A 23,719-nucleotide genomic window follows, 5' to 3' on the forward strand; every position below is an offset into this window, starting at 1 on the left:
AGTAGTGGTGGTGGAAGTGGAAGAGTTCGTCTTCCCTCGACAGATTTTTTCGGAATTGATGCTGTTCGACATGGAAGGCTCATTCTGTTCAGTATGCATCATTAAGTTTAAGCTGAGAATACGTTCTAATATTCTAGAACTGTTGTTGAAAAAATTGTCTTTAATGCTGTATTGTTTGTTAGTATTAGCTCAGAACTTAACTGTCTCCTTGTGTGCGTTACTGTGGAAAGTGTTTCAGGATAATAGTATATCACTGAATTAACGAGGTTCCACGTTTTCTGGTGCTTTCGAATCACCCGGTAGCCCGCACGAACGCGCCGTAGAAGCGAAAGGGAACAGCGTTTGGACTGTGTTGCTGGCGCGCTTTACATCGCCCCTGCTGACGTAAGAGGCAGGGAGATGTCTCAATTAGCTAGGCCCGTGTACAAGCTGCGCGTAAAACTGGCGGGCGCAGCGCCGACGCCGTATCTCCATCAGGCGCGCTCCCGTCTTTCCTCCCCTTCCTGCCAGCCGCTCGTCGTTTTTCCTCTTCCCCTGTACAGCCGCGTGGTTGTAGGAGGCGCCGGGCGGCTCGTTTCAGACGCGACGTAATCGCCACTACTCGCCGGGGGCGCCGGCAGTAACCGCGCCAATCTGCGGGCTCCGCATCGCGTGTTGGGCTGCGCCCGGGGCGGTCGTTGGCCGGCGCCTACCTGCGATGCCTATCTCTCCCAGGCGGCAGTTTCACACGGCAGCCGGCGGGACCCCGTGATCCCCGGCGACGGAATGGGGTAGCGCTGGTAATTTGCGTTTTATATGCAGTTCACACTTGATGGAACGGGACCTCAAAACATTGCGCAATGCGTTTCAAATGGCTGCCATCACATAGGTCATCAGCGAGGCAGAACGGAACGGAGTATCCACAACTAAGTTTCCCGGGAAAGAGACAACATTTATTATGCCCATTTACAGCTACTACACCAGTGGATTCCAAACTTTCTTGGACCATTAGCCCTAAGTGCAATCTGATATTAGTCGTTATCTCCCTTCCATCCCCTCTTCCCCCCCCCCCCCAAACCAAACACCTTTAGTGCCTAATTAAACTGAAAATGAAAAAGAATTTTCTTTCGACACTTTTCTTTCTTTCGACACTTTTCTTTCTTTCGACACTTTTCTTTCTTTCGACACTTTTCTTTCTTTCGACTCTTTTCTTTCTTTCGACTCTTTTCTTTCTTTCGACTCTTTTCTTTCTTTCGACTCTTTTCTTTCTTTCGACTCTTTTCTTTCTTTCGACTCTTTTCTTTCTTTCGACTCTTTTCTTTCTTTCGACTCTTTTCTTTCTTTCGACACTTTTCTTTCTTTCGACACTTTTCTTTCTTTCGACACTTTTCTTTCTTTCGACACTTTTCTTTCTTTCGACACTTTTCTTTCTTTCGACACTTTTCTTTCTTTCGACTCTTTTCTTTCTTTCGACTCTTTTCTTTCTTTCGACTCTTTTCTTTCTTTCGACACTTTTCTTTCTTTTGACACTTTTCTTTCTTTCGACACGTTTCTTTCTTTCTTTCTTTCTTTCTTTCTTTCGACATGTTTCTTTCTTTCTTTCTTTCGACACGTTTCTTTCTTTCTTTCGACACTTTTCTTTCTTTCTTTTGACACGTTTCTTTCTTTCTTTTGACACGTTTCTTTCTTTCTTTTGACACGTTTCTTTCTTTCTTTCGACACGTTTCTTTCTTTCTTTAGACACGTTTCTTTCTTTCTTTCGACACTTTTCTTTCTATCGACACTTTTCTTTCTTTCGACACCTTTCTTTCTTTCTTTCTTTCTTTCGACACCTTTCTTTCTTTCTTTCGACACCTTTCTTTCTTTCTTTTGACACCTTTCTTTCTTTCTTTCTTTCTTTCGTTCGACACCTTTCTTTCTTTCGTCACCTTTCTTTCTTTCGACACGTTTCTTTCTTTCTTTCTTTCGACACGTTTCTTTCTTTCTTTCTTTCTTTCTTTCGACACGTTTCTTTCTTTCTTTCTTTCTTTCTTTCGACACGTTTCTTTCTTTCTTTCTTTCTTTCTTTCGACACGTTTGTTCTTAAAATGACGAAAGATGAATGATACACTGTTCAAAAGAATTAGGGCGTCCTGTGTGTTAAATCTGTTTTGATGCAAGCAGCATCTGTGGTCCTATTGTGTGGACTGAGACCTTCGCTTTCAGTGTGTGCAACAGTTAGTCAAATGTCATCTGTTGGCTGTGTTGTGCATAACAATACAGTGACACCTCAGAAGAATTGAGTTCTCGTGTCCCATTGTTTTGTAGTGACGTACACATATGCCACTACTCGTTTGTGGACGTTGTTTTCAACCAAGCAGATGCAGTGCGTCATCTTAATGCAATAAAAGTTGCAAGGGCGTTAAGTTTGATCAAAAAAGGACGAACACTCCGTCGTATTGCTGCAGATGCCAATGTTTCTCCACCTTCCATCCATACGTTGTGGACATGCTGTAGGGCGACAGGTCGGTACACAACACGAGATGGACAAGGTCGCCGACACGTTACAACCCCACGTGAAGACCTATATCTGACCATTTCTGCATTGCGACGTCGCACGGATACCGCCAGAGCACTACAAGACGATCTTAGAAGGGCCGCTGCAACCGCTGTGTCCGATCAGACTGTAATGAACAGGTTGCGAGAGCGGACCAGACGTTCTGTTCGATTACTTCGATTGACACAACATCCTGCTGCTCGCCTTCAGTTCTGCTGTTCCCATGTAAACAGGCGTTTTCGTCACTGGTGAAACGTGCTACTCACTGACAAATCTGGATATTCTCTGACGCAAGGTGGTGACCGTGTTCGGTGTCGAGACACTTGGTGTGCGGTAATTACCAACGTTGTCCAGGAAACCGAGGGATTTCCAAGGTTTTGTGGTGTCGTGACGAGGTTTCAGTGTTGATCGCCATACGGATCTTATGGTTGGCCATGGTCGCCTTAAGGCCACGCAGTAAATCGAACATATCGTGTTGGACCATGTGGTGGATGCTGCATACGGTGATCGCCCTGAATTCCTTTCAACGCTAGGGCATGTGTGGCGGGCGTCAGCAGGAAAGTCGTGGGAAGCCAGGACATTAAAGAAATGGAATGACCAGCGCTGAGTCTCGATCTAAACACATCTACATCTACGTGGATACTCTGCAAATCACATTTAAGTGCCTGGCAGAGGGTTCATCGAACCACCTTTACAGTTCTCTATTATTCCTATCTTGTACTGCGCGCGGGAAGAATGAACACCTATATCTTTCCGTACTAGCTCTGATTTCCCCTATTTTATCGTGGTGATAGTTCCTCGCTATGTAGGTCGGTGTCAACAAAATATTTTCGCATTCGGAGGAGAAAGTTGGTGATTGGAATTTCGTGAGAAGATTCCGTTGCAACGAAAAACGCCTTTCTTTTAATGATTTTCAGCCCAAATCCTGTACCATTTCTGTGACACTCTATCCCATATTTCGCAATAATAAAAAAAGTGCTGCCTTTCTTTGAACTTTTTCGATGTACTCCGTCAGTCCTACCTGGTAAGGATCCCACACTGCGCAGCAGTATTCTAGAAGAGGACGGACAAGAGTAGTGTAGACAGTCTCCTTAGTAGGTCTGTTACATTTTCTAAGTATCCTGCCAATAAAACAGTCTTTGGTTAGCCTTCCCCACAACATTTTCTGTGTGTTCCTTCCAATTTAAGTCGTTTGTAATTGTAATACCTAGGTATTTAGTTGAATTTACGGCTTTTAGGTTAGACTAATTTATCGTGTGACCGAAGTTTGAGTTCCTTTTGGCACTCACGTGGATAACTTCACACTTTTAGTTATTTAGGGTCAACTGCCACTTTTCGCACCATTCAGATATCTTTTCTAAATCGTTTTGCAGTTTGTTTTGATCTTCTGATGACTTTATTAGTCGATAAACGACAGCGTCATCTGCAAACAACCGAAGGCGGCTGCTCAGATTGTTTCCCAAATCGTTTATATAGATAAGGAACAGCAAAGGCCCTATAACACTACCTTGGGGAACGCCAGAAATCACTTCTGTTTTACTCGATGACTTTCCGTCAATCGCTACGAACTGTGACCTGTGTGACAGGAAATCACAAATCCAGTCACTTAACTGAGACGACATTCCATAAGCACGCAATTTCACTAAGAGCCGCTTGTGTGGTACCGTGTCAAAAACCTTCCGGAAATTCAGAAATACGGAATCGATCTGAAGTCCCTTGTCAATAGCGCTCAAGACTTCATGTGAATAAAGAGCTAGTTGTGTTTCACAGGAACGATGTTTTCTAAACCCATGTTGGCTGTGTGTCAATAGACCGTTTTCTTCGAGGTATATCTGGGACTTGCTTGAGAGACGTGTTCGTGGCCGTCCTGTTCCACCGTAGACTTTCCAGGAGCTTTCGAGCTCTCACTGAAGAATGGGAACGGATACGGCACGGTGACATCTGTAGACTTACATGGAGCATGCCACTTAGGTCTCAGCCAATGATAAACGCTCACGGAGGGCATACACATTACTGAAGCTCCCAAAGTGCAATCAGAACCATCTGAGATTAGTGCATGAATAATTGTTTCCACTTTGTCCTGTCGGACATTTCAGGTCTTTTTATGTAAACGAGCGAGGGTGTAATGATGATCGGTTCTGTACTTAATTTGTGAAAGATAAAGGTATAATATGGTGACATGGCCTGTCCTCGAAAATTACTCAATAGTGTGTGGCAGATGTCCCAAGTCATTTTCCTCTAATTCTGTTGAGAATTGTATTTAATTTCTGTGATTGTTTTATTAAGCCTCGAAATAATGAGACCATGGGATAGTTGGTATTGTTTACCTCCAACAATCTTGTTTTCATATTTGAGTTTTTCCGAGTCCGTACACATCATAAATAATGCTCCAAATCCATTCAGTTATTTATTTTTTCATTGCTTTTGTGGTCAAAAATCTACTTTCACTTGAATCTTGAATACCACATCTCTCTTCCAAGTTTTGTGTACAAAACATGCTTCACCGGCACAACTCCCCTCCCCAACTGCACTTGCTTCACCTGCACCATACATCTACATCTACACGATTACTCTGCAATTCACATTTAAGTGCTTGGCAGAGGGTTCATCGAACCACAATCATACTATCTCTCTACCATTCCATTCCCGAACAGCGCGCGGGAAAAACGAACACCTAAACCTTTCTGTTCGAGCTTTGATTTCTCTTATTTTATTTTGATGATCATTCCTACCTATGTAGGTTGGGTTCAACAAAATATTTTCGCATTCCAAAGAGAAAGTTGGTGACTGAAATTTCGTAAATACACTCCTGGAAATTGAAATAAGAACACCGTGAATTCATTGTCCCAGGAAGGGGAAACTTTATTGACACATTCCTGGGGTCAGATACATCACATGATCACACTGACAGAACCACAGGCACATAGACACAGGCAACAGAGCATGCACAATGTCGGCACTAGTACAGTGTATATCCACCTTTCGCAGCAATGCAGGCTGCTATTCTCCCATGGAGACGATCGTAGAGATGCTGGATGGAGTCCTGTGGAACGGCTTGCCATGCCATTTCCACCTGGCGCCTCAGTTGGACCAGCGTTCGTGCTGGACGTGCAGACCGCGTGAGACGACGCTTCATCCAGTCCCAAACATGCTCAATGGGATACAGATCCGGAGATCTTGCTGGCCAGGGTAGTTGACTTACACCTTCTAGAGCACGTTGGGTGGCACGGGATACATGCGGACGTGCATTGTCCTGTTGGAACAGCAAGTTCCCTTGCCGGTCTAGGAATGGTAGAACGATGGGTTCGATGACGGTTTGGATGTACCGTGCACTATACAGTGTCCCCTCGACGATCACCAGTGGTGTACGGCCAGTGTAGGAGATCGCTCCTCACACCATGATGCCGGGTGTTGGCCCTGTGTGCCTCGGTCGTATGCAGTCCTGATTGTGGCGCTCACCTGCACGGCGCCAAACACGCATACGACCATCATTGGCACCAAGGCAGAAGCGACTCTCATCGCTGAAGACGACACGTCTCCATTCGTCCCTCCATTCACGCCTGTCGCGACACCACTGGAGGCGGGCTGCACGATGTTGGGGCGTGAGCGGAAGACGGCCTAACGGTGTGCGGGACCGTAGCCCAGCTTCATGGAGACGGTTGCGAATGGTCCTCGCCGATACCCCAGGAGCAACAGTGTCCCTAATTTGCTGGGAAGTGGCGGTGCGGTCCCCTACGGCACTGCGTAGGATCCTACGGTCTTGGCGTGCATCCGTGCGTCGCTGCGGTCCGGTCCCAGGTCGACGGGCACGTGCACCTTCCGCCGACCACTGGCGACAACATCGATGTACTGTGGAGACCTCACGCCCCACGTGTTGAGCAGTTCGGCGGTACGTCCACCCGGCCTCCCGCATGCCCACTATGCGCCCTCGCTCAAAGTCCGTCAACTGCACATACGGTTCACGTCCACGCTGTCGCGGCATGCTACCAGTGTTAAAGACTGCGATGGAGCTCCGTATGCCACGGCAAACTGGCTGACACTGACGGCGGCGGTGCACAAATGCTGCGCAGCTAGCGCCATTCGACGGCCAACACCGCGGTTCCTGGTGTGTCCGCTGTGCCGTGTGTGTGATCATTGCTTGTACAGCCCTCTCGCAGTGTCCGGAGCAAGTATGGTGGGTCTGACAGACCGGTGTCAATGTGTTCTTTTTTCCATTTCCAGGAGTGTAGATCTCGCCGCGACGAAAAAGGTCTTTGCTGTAAAGACTATCATCCCAATTCGCGTATCACATCTGCCACTCTCTCTCTCTCCCCTATTACGTGATAATACAAAACAGGCTGCCCTTTTTTGCATCCTTTCGATGTCCTCCGTCAATCCCACCTGGTAGGGATCCCACACCGCGCAGCAATATTCTAACAGAGGACGAACGAGTGTAGTGTAAGCTGTCTCTTTAGTGGACTTGTTGCATCTTCTAAGTGTCCTGCCAATGAAACGCAACCTTTGGATCGCCTTCCCCACAGTATTATCTATGTGGTCTTTCCAACTGAAGTTGTTCGTAATTTTAACACCCAGGTACTTAGTTGAATTGACAGCCTTGAGAATTGTACTATTTATCGAGTAATCGAATTCCAATGGATTTATTTTGGAACTCATGTGGATCACCTCACACTTTTCGTTATAACGTCAACTGCCACCTGCCACACCATACAGCAATCTTTTCTAAATCGCTTTGCAACTGATACTGGTCTTCGGATGACCTTACTAGACGGTAAATTACTGCATCATCTGCGAACAACCTAAGAGAACTGCTCAGATTGTCACCCAGGTCATTTATATAGATCAGGAGCAGCAGAGGTCCCAGGACGTTTCCCTAGGGAACACCTATATCACTTCAGTTTTACTCGATGATTTGACGTCTATTACTACGAACTGCGACCTTCCTGACAGGAAATCACGAATCCAGTCGCACAACTGAGACGATACCCCATAGGCCCGCAGCTTGATTAGAAGTCGCTTGTGAGGAACGGTGTCAAAAGCTTTCCGGAAATCTAGAAATACGGAATCAACTTGAGATCCCCTGTCGATAGCGGCCATTACTTCGTGCGAATAAAGAGCTAGCTGCGTTGCACAAGAACGATGTTTTCTGAAACCATTCTGATTACGTATCCAGATCGTTCCCTTCGAGGTGATTCATAATGTTTGAATACAGTATATGCTCCAAAACACTACTGCAAACCTACGTCAGTCTGGTCTGTAGTTCGATGGATTACTCCTATTACCCTTCTTAAACACCGGTGCGACCTGCGCAATTTTCCAATCTGTAGGTACAGATCTATCAGTGAGCGAGCTGATGTATATGATTGCTAAGTAGGGAGCTATTGTATCAGCGTAATCTAAAAGGAACCTAATCGGTATACAATCTGGACCTGAAGACTTGCCCGTATCAAGCGATTTGAGTTGCTTCGCAACCCCTAAGGTTTCTACTTCTAAGAAACTCATGCTAGCAGCTGTTCGTGTTTCAAATTCTGGAATATTCCATTCGTCTTCCCTGGTGAAGGAATTTCGGAAAACTGCGTTCAATAACTCCGCTTTAGCGGCACAGTCGTCGGTAACAGTACCATCGGCACTGCACAGGGCAGGTATTGACTGCGTCTTGCCGCTTGTGTACTTTACATACGACCAGAATTTCTTTGGATTTTCTACCAAATTTCGAGACAATGTTTCGTTGTGGAACCTATTAAAGGCATCTCGCATTGAAGTCCGTGCCAGATTTCGCGTGTCTGTAAATTTTAGCCAATCTTCGGGATTTCGCGTTGTTCTGAACTTCGCATGCTTTTTCCGTTGCCTCTGCAACAGCGTTCGGACCTGTTTTGTGTACCACGGGGGATCAATTCTATCTCTTACCAATTTATGAGGTATGAATCTCTCAGTTGCTATTGCTACTATATCTTTGAATTTGAGCCACATCTCGTCTACATTTGGATAGTCAGTTCGGAAGGAATGGAGATTGTCTCTTGGGAAGGCTTCTGGTGACACTTTATCCGCTTTTTTAAATAAAATTATTTTGCGTTTGTTTCTGGTGGATTTGGAAGAAACGTTATTGGGCCTAGCCGCAACGACCTTGTGATCACTAATCAGTCATGATGCTCTCTATTAGCTCTGGATTGTTTGTGGCTAAGAAGTCAAGTGTGTTTTCGCAACCATTTACAATTCGCGTGGGTTCGTGGACTAACTGCTCGAAATAGTTTTCGGAGAAAGCATTTAGGACAATCTCGGAAGATGTTTTCTGCCTACCAGCGGTTTTGAACAAGTATTTTTGCCAACATATCGAGGGAAGGTTGAAGTTCCCACCAACCATAACCGTATGATTGGGATATTTATTTGTTACGAGACTCAAATTTTCTCTGAACTGATCAGCAACTATATCATCGGAGTCTGGGGGTCGGTAGAAGGAGCCAATTATTAACTTAGTTCGGCTGTTAAGTATAACCTCCACCCATACCAATTCGCACGGAGTATCTACTTCGACTTCACTACAAGATAAACCACTACTGACACACACAAAAACTCCACCACCAATTCTGCCTAATCTATCTTTCCTAAACACCGTCTGCGTAAAAATTTCTGCAGAACTTATTTCAGGCGTTAGCCAGCTTTCTGTACCTATAACGATTTCAGCTTCTGTGCTTTCTATTAGCGCTTTAAGCTCAGGCACTTTCCCAGCACAACAACAACAGTTTACAACTACAATTCCGACTGTTCCTTGATCCAAGCACGTCCTGTATTTGCACCCTTTGAGATTGCAGCCCACCCCGTACTTTCCCGATGCCTTCTAACCTTAAAAACCGCCCAGTCCACGACACACAGCCTCCGCTACCCGTGTAGCCGCCAGCTGAGTGTAGTGAACTCCTGACCTACTCAGCGGAACCCGAAACCCCACCACCCTATGGCGCAAGTCAAGGAATCTGCAGCCAACACGGTAGCAAAACCGTCTGAGCCTCGGTTTCAGACCCTCCACCCAGCTCTGCACCAAAGGTCCGCAGTCGGTTCTGTCAATGATGCTGCAGATGGTGAGCTCTGCCTTCATCTCGTAAGCAAGACCGGCAGCCTTCACCAAATCAGATAGCCGCTGGAATCCAGAGAGAATTTCCTCAGATCCAAAGCGACACACGTCATTAGTGCCGACATGTGCCACGACCTGCAGCTGGCTGCACCCTGTGCTCTTCATGGCATCTGGAAGGAACCTTTCCACATCAGGAATGACTCCACCCGGAATGCACACGGAGTGGATTTCTTCCCCTCCTTAGCCGCCATATCCCTAAGGGGCCCCATTACGCGCCTAACATTGGAGCTCCCAACTACCAATAAGCCCACCCTCTGTGATTGCCCGGACCTTGAAGGCTGAGAATCATCCTCTGAAATAGGGCAGGCAGCTGCATCTGGCTCAGCCAGAGACAGTGCCTGAAACCTGTTTGTCAGACGCACCGGGGAGGCTTCCTGATCAGCCTCCGGGGACGTCTTTCGCTGCCTGCCACGCCTTGGAACGACCTCCCAATCAACCACAGGCGAGGGCTCAGCCCCACTGCGGGCAGCAACCGGAGCAACCACAGCGGCAGACCGATCTGGGGACAGACGGGACGAGGTTGACATCCCCGTGATACCCAAGTCCGGCTCCCCACAGTGGTGCCTATTGGCAACAGCATCAAGCTGCGCGACCGAACTCAGCACCGCCTGCAGCTGTGAGCGAAGGGATACCAATTCAGCCGTCATCCGAACACAGAAATCACAGTCCATGTCCATTCCAATCGATGTTGAACAACAGTTACTGAAACACGAGTCCGTGCCTAGATAACGCAAGGGAAACACGCAAAGAATGTTAACTAACCTGTACAAATGCCTAACGACTGCGCTACAATCTGCCTGAATTTACGATTACAGTAGCTAAAACTCGAAATTACCCCTCCTATACGAAACTCACACGCAATTTAAATAAGAATCTACGAAGTAAACACTAAAGCGCGATGCTACAACTCTCAAATACTGTAATACGCCCGAAATTTATGAATTAAACAATGCAAGTACCCAAAAACAAGCAAAGGAATTAAGAATGAAACTATGTAACAAATAAGTAAGCTAGGGGTATACGACTTGCTGTTGCAGCTGCTTATCCAACGGCGGCAGGGAGCACACTGGCTGTGACCAACCGACAGTGGCCGTTCAAAACAAAAACAGAAGACAGACGACTACACTCTCATTTAAAATCAACCATGAGTTAAAATATTGATCTATACTTACTGTCTTTAAATCAATTGATTGCTAGACTCCTTACTTCTGAACTGGATGAAATTGCAAGACCTCAGGCTGTTAATAATGTGTGCAGCTCTATAGCGGCACTTATGTGGTTCCTTTAGTGTCGTGCTGTCAGTTAGTGTATCTGTTTCGAAGCCAGTAATGAAGCATAAAATGATCTAATGCAGGAACTATCTGCAACTTGGAGAAGACGTTTCCACGAGATATTCAGTGTTTTTTAGTATACGCTCACTATGAGATCAAAAGTATCCGGACGCCCCCAAAAACATACGTTTTCCATCACATAGTATATGTTTCTGTCATCTGTGTATTGCATAAGCGCCGAGTATGTAGTCGGTGGACTACGTGAGAAACCCGTAATCTCCACAGCGTAGATGAAATACATGAAATGTATTTTCAGTTGGGAATATGGACAACAATCAGCTATATAAAGGAATCACGACAGTAAAAATTTGTACCGGACCAGGTCTCGAATCCGAATTCCGTGTTTACCGCGAGCAGTCGGCTTAACATTAGGCTGTCCGAGCACAACTCACGGGCAGACACAAACTTCCGTAGGCCGTCAAGCATGTGTCTACGACCTGCATTCGTACATCCATTATGTATATATGTCCGTACAGGTGAGACATCTTACTGTAACGTCGCTTGCCCGGTTTTGGCGGATAAATATGGTATTATAGTGTCTGTGCTGTTTAGAAGTACGATGCAAAGTTTCTTCGGACGCTGCGGAGAAACTGCAGACGTTTCCAGAAATTATTAAGAACGGCTGGTTTCAGCAATACCGATCAATGTAACACACAGCACGAATATCCATGACTGCTGTACGTCAGTTGTTTGACAGCCGTATAGTTTCGAGAAACGGTGTTATTTCAGTGGGCCCCAGATCTCCTCACCTGTCAGCGTGTGGGTTCACTTCTGAAGCGAAGCGTATCGTAATCGATCTGTTAACACAGAAGAAATTGAAGTCAAGATCAGAGAAGCAGTTGCTGATATTCCTGTTAAACTAAGAACCGTGTTCAATTTAAATAAGATACTGCAGTTGTTTGGCGCAAAAATAGAGCTCACCTGCAAGATGTCATCATCAAGAAATAAATTTGGTATAGCTAAATTGCATGCTTCTTTTTAATATTGTGTGACATGGATAAATTTAAGATCACCAGACCCGAATGTTCCAGGAATGGCAGGCTGACAAGATATGCAGGAGAGATTCTATAGCTCGGTCGCGAAAGGCAAAGGTGTCAGTTTCGACTTCCGGTCCGTCACTAGGTTTCAACCAGTCAGAAAGTTTCAAGTCCTTGTCATTAAAATGTCATTATCAGTCGCATGCTCATTGTTTTCTCTCCTACATGTTTCTAGGACGAAGCAGTGTATGTGGGACGGGAGAATGAGGCTCCGGAAGTGATGGATTAAGAAGCTACATCGTAAAATTAACACCAGTAACATACCGTGCTTCCTTAGACTGGCACGGTACCAAGCCATCCCATCGTGGTCTCAAGTGGGCACGCACTTCCATATTTACTTCGATGCTTGTGTCGTATAGTTTCCGGTACGTCATAATATAGTAAAGTGTACGATAGACGGAAGATTAACAGATTGTAGTGACTAACCGGAAAAAGGCTAGTATGAAATGTGGTCGAAATGTTTTAACATGGTTGACAAGCTCCCTCAGAATATTTGGGTTACATAGGTCTGATTTGTTTGATTAATTTCTTTCTTGTTTTCAGGGAGAGTAATCGTCCTCAGCCTCCATGGAACAAAATCGTCCTCATCTTACAGGATGTTGAACTATTTCTAAGTAAGGATCCAATCTTCGGGCCATCGAAATGGGGCTGTGGTAGGTCACTGGATTCTCGTTAAGGAGGACTGAGTTTAAAATCTGCGTCCACCTGTCCAGATTTAGGTTTCCTCTTCAACGTGCAGCGTGTTTTCTTAGCGATACAACACATTTTGTCAGGCTTTGTTTTGTTCTCTGACGGGAGGCCACGCCCAGAATACGCTACTGATCTTTCCATTTTAAAGAGGCAGTGAGATGAGTATGTACGATCGTTTTAAAGTTTTGTATGTTGATCAAGCTACTGATCATGTGGTTAAAAGCAGATTTTAATGTCAGAGTGGCTGATTCGTACTTTTTTTCCGTCCTCACTGATCAACCAACCAAGAGACTTGTTTTATTCATTTTAATAGCTAGTAATTATTTGTAGTGTACAGGGTAGGTTCACATACGTGCTCATATGCCTAGCTTTCACGCCACCAAAACAGAAATCAAAATTTAGACGCATTATTTTTGAAATTACCTCCAGAGAGTAATTCCCTTTCAGCAGTGATTATGTACTTTATAAAAAACCGGGTCTCTCACTTCCATCCTAAGTATAAAACCGCCTGAATTGTATTTCCGCTCGAAACTGGAAGTAGCTTGTAGGAAGACAAGGACAGCATCAGTAGCCATCGTTTTCGTTGGTACTTCGCCTGCTCATACCTGCGTTAAGGTTACTCCTGCTGTAACATATATTCAGTGCAGTTCCTGGTCAAAGCAGTGCTACCAATATCGGGCTTCTACAGATGGATGTCGTGTGAATGTGACTGCCCGTCATGTACGCCTGGTGGATATGCAACCCTCCTAGCAAACGGGACACTTCGTCGTGACGTTGCGAACGTTTCACAGTACTTGGAATTGCCGTGGAACTTCTGTAAAATTCAAAGATAGTCTATTATAACGCGACTTAAAACGATACGTCAGGCTAGTAAATCAGGCAGGAGTTCCACAAGCAGTCATGTAGGATCTGCTACTGGCTTTAACAATGATGAGTCATAGCGGCGAACAGTGCATGAACTGCTCTTTTTATACTCAGCCACTGTGACTTGAAAGGGGAAAAAAATAAAGGAAAAAAAATTCCTCTGAGAGACACAAAATTGTGCTGAAATTTAATGGACCGACCCCTTGATATGCCTGTGCGTATTCGATCTTAACATGGATAGAAGTGTGAATTATTATTCTTTTAAGTTTAACTACAGTGGTGTATAATGAGCAGTTTATATACTTACGTTTAACTGAAATTGGAGCCGCTGTTATTAAGTAGAATCGAAGCTAATAACAAATGCTTCTTGATTGAACTTAGTGTCTCATTAACTCTGCGTACGACAAAGCGCTTTACAACACATTATCTGACCCTTTGAATTTTAAGAGAGAGAGCTCAAGAGAACCCAGACTGCTGTTTAACTTTTCACATGATACCATCTGGTAATTAAGGTAGACTGCAGAAGGTAAATACAAGGACTGTCTTGAAAACAAATTTATTTTATTTTTCTCGTGTAGTACATACAGCAGGTATCTTAGCCGGTTTCGATTTGTTACAAAGTCATCATCAGATGATATTTGAATGTGTCACATAGTAGTTCATCGCACGATGACTCTCCTTACCTCTGACGACTGATTTTTTTAAGACGTTGAAACCGGTTACAATATCAGTTGTGTGAGCCGAGGCTGCAGACTAAAATAATAGATCATTTGCCATGGAATCACACTAAAGGTATTGTATAATTTTGTGCCCAGACAGTGGATGTGTAATGGTTTTACATGCAGTGATTGCATTAGAAATATATTTAGGCTCTTTTGCGATAACAGTTATTTATTTTATGTATATATAAGGACACAATAGTTTCTTACCAATCGCTATTTTCCATTGTTTTGTCCCCAAGTATCGGCGTCCTTTTTTTCTTCATTAATAATTGCGGCTAACGGATTTTATTGTTGCTCGAACACGCCAGTCCTGTCAGTGATTAAAATAAATTAGATGCATTCATTTAACTGTTGTATTTCAGTGACAGGTCGTTTGAAATTTTTTCGTAGACAAATTATCGATTAAGCGTTTAGCTGTAGACATACATGTTGACGCTTCTCAGACTTCTGTAACTGCTGTCCAATAAGCTCTTGATGCAGAATGCTCAATAAATTTATTTAAGTGGTTAAAGTAATACGACATATGTGTGCAGAGGAATTCGAAACCTGACAACTGACTGAGTGAGGTAACGCAGGTTAAGACAGTGGACTCGTGTTTGCGACAGGTGAGTTCAAATCCACATTGAACCGTCCTAAAGTATATTTTTATTATTTTTAAGTGATCAGGTGCAGCGAGAACTCTTACGTTCCCTCTAAGGACACGCTTGCTTCTTTCTCCTATGCTCGTAAAATTCGAGATTCTGTTCGGTTTTGTAACTACCTCGAAGCTAACGAAACTTAGAGCTGTAACAACAGTTGTTCATTTCGAGCTCTCAGCTGTGAAACTAGCGTTCGCTGGCTTTTCGAGACAATCAGTGGGGCCGACAAGTAATGAATAATTCGTGATAAATGAAGATTTGTGCCTGAGATGGGCTTAGGAAACGGATCTCCGGTTTATTTCTCATCTCCACATCGACCTCAACTTTGATTTTCCATCTGTTTTACTTCTCTTTAAAAGCGGGTAGTACGGACATCCGTAGTTTACCCTACTATAGGGATATGATGTATTCGTCAATTCTATTAGATTCATTGAAATGTTGTTACTGGAATGGGTGGCGATTAAATTGGAGAATTTTTGAAATTTTGGACATGCAATGTGAAAAATATTTCGGAAGAAATGAGGCACTCTGCTTGCAGTTGATTGCTATAAATTTGCGAATCGAGCACACTCGCAGGACCAACCCCATTTTAGTATCACTGTTGCTTCCCGCCTGTTACTCCTGACCGCGATAACCGCGCGCCATTGTCTTAGACAAGAGTTCTACACTTCTTAGGAGGAGAGGCCGTAAGATACACTTGATGATCGGCTCGTCGTAATGGACGTTAGGCGCTCTCCTGGAGCTAAGTCGGAATTCACCATAGTTAGCTGGTTAGTTATTTGCATGTTTCCGGAACCCTACACACAATGTTGAACGTCAAAGTGATTCTACGGAATATATGGATTAATACATGCTCGACATTTAGATGAGTGATTTTTATTGTATTTAAATTAAATTTAATCTATGGTTTAATTTTATGACTGCAATACACACAAAACTGTCATCTTCTATTCAATAATCTCACTATGGCTCGAAAGGAACTGTTAAGAAAACTTGATTTGTTTCCAGTTTGCTTTGTTTGTCAGCATCTTTGAGACGCTTGGGAGGCTAGTGAATGTCCTCAGAATCCAAAATTCGCTCTTATTTTCCTGAGACTAAGATTAACTCGTTAAGAGTAGATGTTATTTGTACAACGATGATATTATTTTACTGCCGAAAAAGTATAACAGAAAGTTGAAAAATGTAGCAGGCTCACACTCGAAGGAAGACGCCAAACAATCCGAGAGAATCTGCTTAGAAAACTGGAAGATCCTTCTTTCAGAGCAGAATCTGCAAATATTCTGCAGTCCCCTATGTATCTATGCACTGTATTATCAGCAGAAAGAGGCGAGTAACAGCTCACACAGGCATTCACCGAGCGAGGTGGCGCAGTGGTTAGCACACTGGACTCGCATTCGGGAGGACGTCGGTTCAATCGCGTCTCCGGCCATCCTGATTTAGGTTTTCCGTGATTTCCCTAAATCGTTTCAGGCGAATGTCGAGATGGTTCCTTTGAAAGGGCACGGCCGATTTCCTTTCCAATCCTTCCCTAACCCGAACTTGCGCTCCGTCTCTAATGCCCTCGTTGTCGACGGGACGTTAAACACTAACCACCACCACCACACAGGCATTCGTGCAGCCGGTCTTCCCACTCCGCGCATTGGAAGAATCGTTATACACACATAAAAAAATAGCACGTCCTCTTGCATTCATGCATGCCTGTATTCGTCGTGGCATACTACCCACAAGGTACTGTTGGTCCAGATTGTCCCACTCCTCAACGGCGTAGATCCCTCAGAGAGGTTGGTGGGTCACGTCGTCCATAAACAGCCCTTTTCAATCAATCCCAGGCACGTTCGAAAGTTTTCACGTCTGGGGAACATGCTGGACACTGGTCGAGCGATGTCGTTATCATGAAGGAAGTCATTCACAAGATGTGCACGACGGGGGGAGGGGGGGGGGGGGGGCGAATTGTCGTCCAATATGCTGCCGATATGGTTGCACTGTTGGTTGGAGGATGGCATTCACGTATCATACAGCCGTTACGGCGGCTTCCATGACCACCAGTGACATACGTCGGCCCCACATAATGCCACCCCAAAACAGCAGGGAACCTCTACCCTGCTGCACTCGCTGGACGGTGTGTCTAGGGCGTTCAGTCTGACCGGGTTGCGTCCAAACACGTCTCCGACGATTGTCTGGTTAAAGGCATATGCGAAACTCTTCGGTGAAGAGAACGTGACGCCAATCCTGTACGGTCCATTAGTCATGTTGTTGGGCCCATCTGTACCGCGCTGCATGGTGTCGTGGTTGCAAAGATCGACCTCGCCACGGACGTCGGGAGTGAAGTTGGGCATCATGCAGCCTATTGCGCACAGTTTGTGTCGTAACACGACGTCCCGGGGCTGCACGAAAAGCGTTATTCAACATGGTTGCGCTGCTGTCAGAGTTCCTTCGAGCCATAATCCATAGGTAGCGGTCATCCACCGCAGTAGTAGCCCTTGGGCGTCCTGTGCGAGGCATGTCATCGACAGTCCCTGTCTCTCTGTATCTCCTCCATGTCCGAACAACATCGCTTTGATTCGCTCCGAGACGCCTGGACGTTTCCCTTGTTGAGAGCTTTTCCTTGCACAAAGTAAGAATGCGGACGCGATCGAACCGCGGTATTGACCGTCTAGGCATGGTTGAACTACAGACAACACGAGCCGTGTACCTCCTTCCTGGTGGAATGACTGGAACTGATCGGCTGTCTAATAGGCGCTGCTCGCGCATGGTTGTTTACATTTTTGGGCAGGTTTAGTGACATCTCTGAACAGTCAAAGGGACTGTGTCTGTGATACAATATCCACAGTCAACGTCAGTCTTCAGGGGTTCTTGAAACCGGGCTGATGCAAAACTTTTTTTTATGTTTGTATAAGCTTCTGCACGGATTACCATCTGCCCAGCATAGAGTAGCGATGTAAATGTCCACTATCTCGTCACAAGTATCAGAGCACTTATTAGTGAACATTAATATGGTGTGTGTCACGCGGGCCACTTTCAGTGAGATGCTTGAATTTCTGTGGAGGAATGACAGCCCATTTTTCCTCGGGAACCAAAACCGGAGAACGTAGCGATGTTGAAAGCTGTGCTCTGGAGGGAAATAGACCGTCCAACTCATTCTAAAGGTGTTCCATTGACTTCAGGTCGGGTCTCGAGGCGGACCAATCTATTTTACGAATGTTGAGGTCCACAAACCATTACCTCACAGATGATGCTTTATGAAAGGGTGCATTGTCATTCTGACACTAACAATTAGCATTTCTGAACTACTTCTCTACTATCCGCAGTATATAATGCTGTAAAGTATGTTCATACCCTTCCTCTTCTTTTCTCGGGCACAATAAGAGGACAACACACCAACAACGAAAAGCGTCATACTGTAACACCACTTTCTTCACTATTCACTTTTCACAGTACACATGATGGCAGATAACGTCTCTCAGGAAGTTCATCAAACTGAAGCCCCCTATGGGATTGCCACAGGAAATAGTGTGATTCATCACTTCATACCACTTGCCTCCGGTCAGCTAATGTCCAGTAGCGTCACTCTTTAAAGCGCCTCAAGCGTCACTTGGCATTGACTGTAGTAACGTCTGGCTAATGAGGATTTGCTCAAACATTGTGCTCTACATCTACATCTACATTCATACTCCGCAAGCCACCCAACGGTGTGTGGCGGAGGGCACTTTACGTGCCACTGTCATTACCTCCCTTTTCTGTTCCAGTCGCGTATGGTTCGCGGGAAGAACGACTGTCGGAAAGCCTACGTGCGCGCTCGAATCTCTCTAATTTTACATTCGTTACCTCCTCGGAAGGTATAAGTAGGGGGAAGCAAGATATTCGATACCTCATCCAGAAACGCAACCTCTCGAAAGCTGGACAGGAAGCTACACCGCGATGCAGACCGCCTCTCTTGGAGAGTCTGCCACTTGAGTTTACTAAGCATCTCCGTAACGCTATCACGCCTACCAAATAACCGTGTGACGAAACGCGCCGCTCTTCTTTGGATCTTCTCTATCTCCTCCGTCAACCCGATCTGCTACGGATCCCACACTGATGATAAATACTCAAGTATAGGTCGAACGAGTGTTTTGTAAGCCACCTCCTTTGTTGATGGACTACATTTTCTAAGCACTCTCCCAATGAATCTCAACCTGGTACCCGCCTTACCAAAAATTAATTTTATATGATCATTCCACTTCAAATCGTTCCGCACGCATACTCCCAGATATTTTACAGAAGTAACTGCTACCAGTGTTTGTTCCGCTATCATGTAATCATACAATAAAGGGTCCTTCTTTCTATGTATTCGCAATACATTCCATTTGTCTATGTTAAGAGTCAGTTGCCACTCCCTGCATCAAGTGCCTATCCGCTGTAGATCTTCCTGCATTTCGCTACAATTTTCTAATGCTGCAACTTCTCTGTATACTACAGCATCATCCGCGAAAAGCCGCACGGAACTTCCGCCACTATCTACTAGGTCATTTATATATATATTGTGAAAAGCAATGGTCCTATAACACTCCCCTGTGGCACGCCAGAGGTTACTTTAACGTCTGTAGACGTCTCTCCATTGATAACAACATGCTGTGTTCTGTTTGCTAAAAACTCTTCAATCCAGCCCCACAGCTGGTCTGATATTCCGTAGGCTCTTACTTGATCAGGCGACAGTGCGGAACTGTATCGAACGCCTTCCGGAAGTCAAGGAAAGTAGCATCTACCTGGGAGCCTGTATCTATTATTTTCTGGGTCTCATGAACAAATAAAGCGAGTTGGGTCTCACGCGATCGCTGTTTCCGGAATCCATGTTGGTTCCTACAGAATAGATTCTGGGGTTCTAAAAACGACATGATACGCTAGCAAAAAACATGTTCTGAAATTCTACAACAGATCGACGTCAGAGATATAGGTCTATAGTTTCGCGCATCTGCTCGACGACCCTTCTTGAAGACTGGGACTACCTGTGCTCTTTTCCAATCATTTGGAACCTTCCGTTCCTCTAGAGACTTGCGGTACACGGCTGTTAGAAGGGGGGCAAGTTCTTTCGCGTACTCTGTGTAGAGTCGAATTGGTATCCCGTCAGGTCCAGTGGACTTTCCTCTGTTGAGTGATTCCAGTTGCTTTTCTATTCCTTGGACACTTATTTCGATGTCAGCCATTTTTTCGTTTGAGCGAGGATTTAGAGAAGCAACTGCAGTGCGGTCTTCCTCTGTGAAACAGCTTCGGAAAAAGGTGTTTAGTATTTCAGCTTTACGCGTGTCATCCTCTGTTTCAATGCCATCATCATCCCGTAGTGTCTGGATATGCTGTTTCGAGCCACTTACTGATTTAACGTAAGATTAGAACTTCCTAGGATTTTCTGTCAAGTCGGTACATAGAATTTTACTTTCGAATTCACTGAACGCTTCACACATAGCCCTCCTTACGCCAACTTTGACATCGTTTAGCTTCTGTTTGTCTGAGAGGTTTTGGCTGCGTTTAAACTTGGAGTGAATCTCGCTTTGCTTTCGCAGTAGTTTTCTAACTTTGTTGTTGAACCACGGTGGGTTTTTCCCGTCCCTCACAGTTTTACTCGGCACGTACCTGTCTAAAACGCCTCTTAACTTCCTAAGCACAGTTATTGTGCTAGCTCGGCCGCTGGTAGAACTCAGGGACTTAAGAGCGATTTCGTCCGCTGATTTCATGTCGTTTTTACATCCTACGTTGACACTGCTTGACGGTTTCCTTCTGTCAGTTCACCTTTAGTACGTTATAAACTGCTCTGCATGTGGGGACAGCCTTCATACCCACCCATGAGATTTCATGTTGAATTTTCGTCAGGGTGCTGATGACCGTGATGTAGAGCGCCCCTCAACCCCAACTCATCATCATCATCATCATCATCTGTCAGTTCACGAGGTGTCCCTGGTCTTAGTTTAGCAGTGCTTGTTTCTGCGCATTTCCAGTAACGTCACCGACAGGAAAGTCGGGCAGCTTTAAAGGATCAAAAAATGTCCCTGATGAATCTGTTGCTCGGGTGACATCCAATGACTTGTCCACGTTCGAAGTCACTGAGCGCTCCTGACAGATCCATTTTGCCATTACTGCTTCGCTTGCCACAACACAATACTCTTCGCGTCCTTTTATACTGGCGGGTCCGCCTCTAGTGACCTCTCTTGGTCAATACGGCATTAAACAACGGCGCCCAGGTACTTTCCTTCAGATAGTATATCTAAGAAGCTGCTATTATTGTTAGATTTGTATGACAGTTATCGACGAACTTCATACTGGAACGTTACGAGATTGTCGAGAATACGGCTTTGGAATTTTCTGGTAACAGGACGTTTCAGCATGTACTCTAGATAATGCCCCAAAAGCATAGTTTTGTGGAATGATTTCTTCGTGTTAAAAATGTTGCAGAATTTCATACGACATTAAAAATGGAAATCGTAGAGCAAACGATCTGGACTGGAGTTTACGATATATCCAGTGCAGATATTCGTCAGTTTTGTTTCTGTTTTAGGTATAATTTTTTTCCCAGGTTCTCGGTTATCTACTGATAATGACCTCGCCACATTGTTCTTTGAAAAGTACTATGGTTTTTTGATGTGTGAGTGTACGTTCATTGCTGGAATCCCGTTCAGTAAAATTCTTCTGACTGTGCCAAGAATGATAGTGACAAAAGTTATTTACAGTAGAATGAAATAAATGCTAGACGCCGACGTCGTGGGAAGATCAGATTGCGTTCCAATAACATGTAGCGACTGCCGAGGCAGTACTGACTCTGTGACATAAAGTATAGGTTGAAGGACAAACTTACGTTTATGGCATTCACAGGCTATAAGAGTGTTTTTGACAATATTGACTGGAATACACTCTTAGAAACTCTGACAGTAAGGAGGAAGCGAAAGGTTATCTACAACTTGTTCGTAAACCATATGGTAGTTATAACAGCCGAACGACATGAAAGGAAAGCTGTAGTTGAGAAGGGAGTGAGACACGGTTGTAGGCTGTACAGTGGACAAGCATTAAAAGAAATCAAAGACAAATTTGGAGAGGGAATTAAAGATGAGGGAGAAGAAAACATTGACCTCCACTATCTGACGACAGATAAAAGTAGCATATGAATGAATACGTTAGATATTAAAATATCTTTCGAAAAATCGCACCAAGAGTCAGGTTTGTAAATATAATTAAATAAATTATCAAAAAATTAGCGTTCGACTTCTCGTTTGGTTTTGTCGTCAGATAGCCGTACGAAAACTGTATCACGCAAGTACTTCCAAAATTGACCCTGAGAAAATACGTATACGGGTATTAATGTTAGCTGAATCGAGTCAGTCAGCTAATAAGAAGATTAATAAATTTATCTAGCTCACTGTCCAAGATGGGTAATTTAATATTGCAATATAAGCAATACATATTGTAATATGGCATACAGAGGCGCTAGTCGTATATACATCTAACCTCTGCAGGACAAAGTGAAGATTTTCTCAGGTATAATTTACTCGTATATTTTTAATATTGGAGCGAGGAAAAAGGCAGCTGACAAAGATTCAAAACTCCCACGCAGAGGTCGGTGTATTATTACGATCGATACAGCAGAGTGTGTTTACTATAGCAAGAGGTGGGAGTGGGGGGAGGAGAGGGGAATAGATGAACAGACATGGACAGGATAGACTAAGCAGAGAGCTGTCAAACCAGTCACTAGAGTGAATACCTCAACAAGAAAAATGCGAGTCGACATAAGGGAAAATAAAAATAATATTTCATTTTATTTTCACAATGGAAGTTATTATTTGTTCAGTCACCGAGATTTAAACAGGACACCTAAGGATTGTACCTCGCCACGCATGTCTAATTTTAGAATTCAGCCGCTGACAAGCGCTGTGGCAGAGGGAGATAAGTACGTTGTGTGGTCTGCTGTTAGACTTGGAGGCTAATGAATACACACACACACATCTCCGCGAAGTTACATGACACATAATTAGATGACACTGCATTGTCTTGTAACATTTCGCTTTTTGAGGACAGTCCCGTTACTGAAGGCTGATTATCTCGGGTAGGTCTGTCGTACGCTCTGGGTAAACGGTCCATCTCCGCGCTTCCAGAGCAACGCCCGACTTTATGACGACCAACGCGTTCGGCCCTTTGTATGCATATTATACACGGCTATTGCGTAGGAATTTGACGCCCTCCACGCTTTACCGGATGGAGCTATCTCGGGAAAAGCGGCGCCATTGCTTTCCTCGCAGGTAGTTCCCTTATCTCTGGGAAGCAGCTATGGACTTGTTACGCCGTTGCGTACGTCGATCAGATACTCGAGCCCGAACTTCGTGATGGCACGAAATTACAGAAATTTCGTGGAAATCCATCGTCTGCCGAGGAACGATGTTTTTTTCTCCCCTCTCTCCGGAAGGCAGGAACGACCTTAGCGGTCATACAAATTCTGAAATGGACGTAATCAGATTGGGTAATTTGTTCACCTTCCCTGGCGGACGCTGGAACCGTCTAGTCGGAAACGTAGGCAGAGCACCGTAGTGCTACGCGCTGTCTTGGTAATGGATCGTGAAAAACAGAGGAGATTAGCTAAAAATTTATTTACGCTGTAAATAAATATTTACACAATATTCCTTTTGTAAACTAATGTCTGAAATCTCATGCGCAACGCTGTGGAACAAAAAGATGGCCTATGGAGTCATGTGGCGTTACTGACTGAGAGATCCGAAGGGTAAGCTGAGCTGCCTAACCAGAAAGGGTATTCTAGAATGAAGTTTCAGAAAGGATATTGTTCCT

General features: G+C 44.7%; 1 protein-coding gene across 1 annotated transcript in view; it reads left to right on the forward strand.

Moving 5' to 3' along the window:
- LOC126418437 (Golgi-associated PDZ and coiled-coil motif-containing protein-like) overlaps window positions 1-23,719 on the forward strand; it is a 489,842-nt gene that overhangs the window by 444,317 nt on the left and 21,806 nt on the right. The window lies entirely within an intron of this gene.

Source organism: Schistocerca serialis, chromosome 9, assembly GCF_023864345.2.
Source record: "Schistocerca serialis cubense isolate TAMUIC-IGC-003099 chromosome 9, iqSchSeri2.2, whole genome shotgun sequence".
NCBI classification, from domain to species: domain Eukaryota; kingdom Metazoa; phylum Arthropoda; class Insecta; order Orthoptera; family Acrididae; genus Schistocerca; species Schistocerca serialis.